Consider the following 5519-nt stretch of genomic DNA (forward strand, 5'->3'; position numbering starts at 1 on the left):
GACCTTTCATGATCATTTTGACTTTGAAGAAGAGCTAGAAGTTATGTGGTGCCATATCCAGCGAATGAGGTGGACAAGGACACATGACAATCTTTTTACAAGCCTGCCTGTCTGTCCAATGGCACTTGGCAGCAATATTCTCCACCCAGCCCATTAGCGTGTCTTGTTAATCAGGTCTAATAGCATAAACTCCTTCAGCTTTGGCTTACTTGGGAATATCTTCATTTCTCCACTATTGAAGAATAATTTTGCTGGATATAGTATTCTTGATTGGCTGGGGGGTTTGTTTGTTTTAGCATGCTAAGTGCTAGCATCCCAGCTCTGAAATGCAAGGTTCCTACTGAGACATGTACTGATAATCTTGTAGAAGCTTCCTTGTATTTGATGAGTCACTTCTCTTCCTGCTTTCAAAGTTCTCTGTACTTAATGCCACTGAATTGTACACCTAAAAGTGATTTTTAAAAACCTTTTGTTGTATATGTTATCACAATTTAAAACCCAAATAAACTGTATCATATAAGAATGTTTTTTGGTTTTATTTTTGTTTTTTTGGTGAAACGGGGGATTGAACTCAGGCCCTTGCGCTTGCCAGGGAAGTGCTTATTCTACTGAGCCATCTCCCTGGCCCCTAAGAATGTTTTACATACATTATATGCTGAAAAGCATCCTCAGGGATTATGTTATTTTTGGTAACTCATCCACGTACTTGTGGTAAATGGAGTTTGAACAAATGTCAAGAAAATACTACATGCACCACACAACGTTCAACAAAACGTTTAACAGAGATAATAATATGCTTAGTCACTTAGGCACAAACATCTGTGAAACACAGATTTAAAATACATCCCCAAAGTGTGTACTACATGGACCACACACAGTTAAATACAGTGTTTTGCTGAGATAACACTAGGACCTAAGTAGATCTAACAGGTATCACAGAAAAATACACTACAGGAGATACACAAAGCTAAACACAGCATTTCCTGAGGTTAACATTATACTAAAGCAAACTCATACACAGCTCTGTTAAACACAGAGTTTAAACCTGGAACACCAGAGGGCGGGGATGTAGCTCAATGACACAGTGCCCGCCTGGCAAGCTTGAGGCCCTGAGTTCAGTTCTTGGTACCAAAACAAAACACCTTGGAACACCAAAAGACTGTAGTACCTGCACCAACCAATGTGAAAAATAGGATGCACAGGAAAATTATGCTAAATCATTCACAAACCTACCCCCAATAAGCATAGAGATTTAATATGTGTTAGACTGTATTAGATGAAGAATGCTAAACATATTGGTTCCCAGAGGTAATCCAGGCTTCTTCACTAACAAGCCTCATGCTGTTAATATAAATATCACAGAGGAACAGCATGCCAAGCTCATATTTCTTTATATTAGTACATCTCTGCTGTACATAATGCCTGTGTGGAGCTGGTACATATACATAACACATCTTTATTTTTTCATTTCCCTCTTCCTTCTTTCATCTTTTTTCTGTCTTTTTGGGACAGGTTCTATGCAGTTCAGGCTGGCCTTGAGCTCACTTTGTAGCCCAGACGGGTCTTGAACTCACAATGATCCTCCTGCCTCAGCCTCCTGAGTGCTTGGACCACTGGTGGATGCCACCACACCTGACTTCCTTCTCGTCTTTTGTTCCCCATCCCATTTTGGATTTCTCATATAAGAAAGACCATGTGATATTTAAACGTGCATGTCTAATTTATTTCATTTAACATTATGGTCTCATGATGCATCCATCTTCTTGTAAATGACTCAAGTTTATCCTTTTTATGGTCAAGTTGTACTCCACTGTGTGTAAATATCCCATTTTTTTCATTCATTCATCTGTTGATGGATATATAACTAGCCTCATACTGTACTTCTAAACACAGTGCTTCACAGATGTGGCATTATTCTCATGATTAGTGCTAATAGTCTCATGATTAGAGTACTAATCATGCACTCTAATATACCTCTGTAATCGGTCAGGATCACAGGTTTGAGGCCAGTCTGGGGAAAAAGAGAGACAGAGACAGAGATGGAGGTGGGGACAGGGACAGGGACAGGGACAGATAGACAGAGACAGAGAGAAACAGTCAATAAACAATAAACTATACACTTTATACATATGGAGTTAACAGGACATTCACTCATTCATGAACCCAGATCTGTACACAACCCTCTCTTAACTATTGTATAAAATATAATACAGTAACCAAATGTGACTTTTATCTTCACATTCCCATTACCCCTCATTTTATATCATATTGTGTGTATGTGTGTGTGTGTGTGTGTGTGTGTGTGTAGTGCTGGGAACTGAACCCAGGGCCCCATGCATGCAAGGCAGGAGCTGTACCACTAAGTCACATGTCACTATTTATTTATTTAATTTATTTTTATTTATTTGTACCAGGAGTAGAACTCGGGTCCTCACATATGCCAGGCAGGTTCTTATGTCACTGAGCTATCTCCCAGGCCCTCTTCTATCACTTTTTATATAAATCATAATACAACTCAGTTCTGCGTAGCCCTCTTTGCTGCCATTAGATGTGACAAAGTGACCTAAGATGAGCAATGGCTGTCTTTTATCTCACTTGCTGTGTGGTATCTCATCGGGCACTGTGACTAACATGGACCTGAGTCAGGTGCATTACCTCTCATCTCTACGACTTAGTATATGGCCCAGCGACAGTCTGTTTCTCAGTCTTTTCTTTTGATTCCACTACATGTCATGTAGGGTGCAGACACCAATTTGACATGCATGTCACTATGCCTTGTATAACAGCTTAGAACATTCCTTCTTCCTATTATATCAGTCAACCACGTCATATTGCAGCTGAGGACAAGGTTATAGCCCTAAAGTAGTATGTTGCAATGTCACAGATGATGTCATGGTAACTCATCAGATGCCATCTCTTGACTATCATATGTGACAAAGGGAAAAAAAAATGCAACTCATCTGCCTTCTTGCCGTTGGCTTTCTGAAGGTATATGACAGTGACATAATATGACACAGCTTAGTTCTCTGTTCTCTGAGTCATTGTATATGTAATGCCATGACATATTGCGACTTGGTCTCCACCCTTTCTCTTGGCTCTCATATGGTATTATCCATGAATGGTAACATGACAGAGGTCTGTGTCCCCATTGGCTGGATTCCCACCGGTGTCATATGTGGCATGGTACCATGATGAACCTTAGGCCTTCATTCTTTTTCCCAGCTGCCACAGAATGTTGTGTTACATGGCAGGCAAATCAGATGTTGCACCTCATTTTTACTGGCTCATAGTTTCTGGAGATTCCATTCAACATTGGGTAGACCTATTGCTTTGGGAATCTGATCAAGACTCCAAGTGACAATAGCAGCAGGTATATGGAAGGACAAATTGCTGCCCTAATTACCAGAAAATAAACAAGAGGCCTGGGTTTCACAGTCCCCTTGAAGGGAAAATCCCAAACGACCTAAGAATCTCCCACACAGCCCTACTTCTAGGGAACCAAGACTTTAATACGTGGACTTGCGGGGACATGTAACACCTAAACCACAGGGAAAGTCAACTGTTTTTCTTAAGCAAGTTCAGGGATTGTTCCCTGAGCATCAGCTCACATGGTTTGCATGGGACTCGTTCTGTGTGTCAGCCTGATTGCATCTTAGGGTGCTCACTGTAGGTATGTCTGTTTGTGTGTACTGCTGCTTTCAGTTGCTGTACCCGAGGCAAAGAGGTTTATTTAGTTCAGTTTGGGAGGTTGAGAGTCTGAGACTGGATGGCCCCATCTACTCAGCTACTGGTAAGACTTCCTGGCGAATTGTACCATTGCAGGAGCACCTCTGAGGAGCTTGTGACAAGGCAGGAAACAGAAAAGGGACACAGGGGCCAGTCTTGCCCTTTTATATCAACTCACTCATGAAAATGAACTCACACCACAGACCAATACCTTCAGTGACTTAATAATCTCCCATTGGTAGCCACTTATTCAGGGTTCTACCACACCTCACATCACCACACTGAAGACCAGACCTCCAACACATGAACTCTTGGAGGACACAGTCAAACCACTTCCCTACCAGAGCAGAGTGTGTTTGCAGATGACAATAATTTCAACCAGTAAACTACTGCCCTACTGGGTAACTGTAGAGGCCTGAATGGAACAAAAGGTGAAAGATTTTCTGCTTTACTGCTCAAGCTGAGCCTCTCCTCTCCTTGAAATGTTATTTTGTCATATTCTACCCTCTCAGGCTGGGATCTGTACCAGGATGCCCTAATTCCAGACCTGCAGGGTGGTATAAAGATGTTGGATTTCCTAACAGACAAACACACAGGCCTGTAGTCCATGGTCAAGATTCGCCTGTCCCCACCCCACTGATCATGGTGAACATCTGAACTGGCTAGACTCTTCAAATGTGTAGTTTACACATGGGCTGATAGAAACTTTCCTCTTGGGGAACACCTGTTATAACAGCCAGGCCCACATGGCCAGAAAGCCTTCTTTTTTCTGTTTTACCTGTAGATCATTTTTCTTGGTCTGTGTTCCATCTTCCATTCTGGGAATTTATTGGCCAGTAGTGAAGAGTTTCCCAGAAGCTATCTCTGGAGCCAACAGAATCTTAATTGTTCCTAACAGTCTGGTGGTCTGAATAAACTGGTCAGGGTGCCTAAGGTGACTACTATTAATGGGCCGAAGTGCCCCCCCACATGCATATGTTGAAGCCCTAATGCTGAGTATGTCAGAATGTGACTCTTCTGGGGAGCAAGCGGTGGGGTTGAAACAAGGCTTTGCTATGCAGTTCAGGCTGCCTTTGAACTCACTAGGTAGTCCAGGCTGGCCTCAAACTCAGTGATCCTCCTGCCTCAGCCTCCCAAGTATGTATCACAGTGCCCAGCAGGAGATAGGTTCTTTATAGAAGTAATTAAGTTAAAGTAAAATCATTAGGATGGGCTCTAATCCAATCCTTGTAATTGTCCTTATATACACTGGCTGACCTTGTGAAGACAGAAAAGATGGTCAGCTCCATGTCAAGGAAATGCACAGAAGAAACCAACCCCGGGATACCTTGATCTTGGATTGGCAGTGTCCAGACATGTGAGGTGCTCACCCTGTGCTATGTTGTTCTGGTGGGCTAAAGAGACTAACACAGTGACTAGCTCATCATCTGGATGTGGATGTTTCCTGTTATGAACCCTGGCTGGGGGCTGGGCATTCTGACACTACTGGCAGTCCCAGCTATGCAGGAAGCTGAGGACAATCACAAGGCGCAAGCAAGCCTGGGGAACTATTAAGCAAGACTCTGTACTAAAATAAGAAATAATAATAAAAGAGGCTTCTCCAGCATGAGGGAGATGCTGGGGTCAAATCCCCAGCAACACAGAAATAAGTAACTGAAGGACCAGTGAGATAGCTCAGCAGACTAAGCACCTGCTTAGGCAAGTGCAGGGACCAGGGTTCAATACCCAGCACCACATGCTGTGCCAGCCCTGCCCCCAGGCTCACTGAGCTGGCTACCGAGATCAGACGTGGT

This window comes from Octodon degus, unplaced genomic scaffold (genome assembly GCF_000260255.1).
Source record: "Octodon degus isolate 3935 unplaced genomic scaffold, OctDeg1.0 scaffold00021, whole genome shotgun sequence".
Classification (NCBI taxonomy): Eukaryota; Metazoa; Chordata; class Mammalia; order Rodentia; family Octodontidae; genus Octodon; species Octodon degus.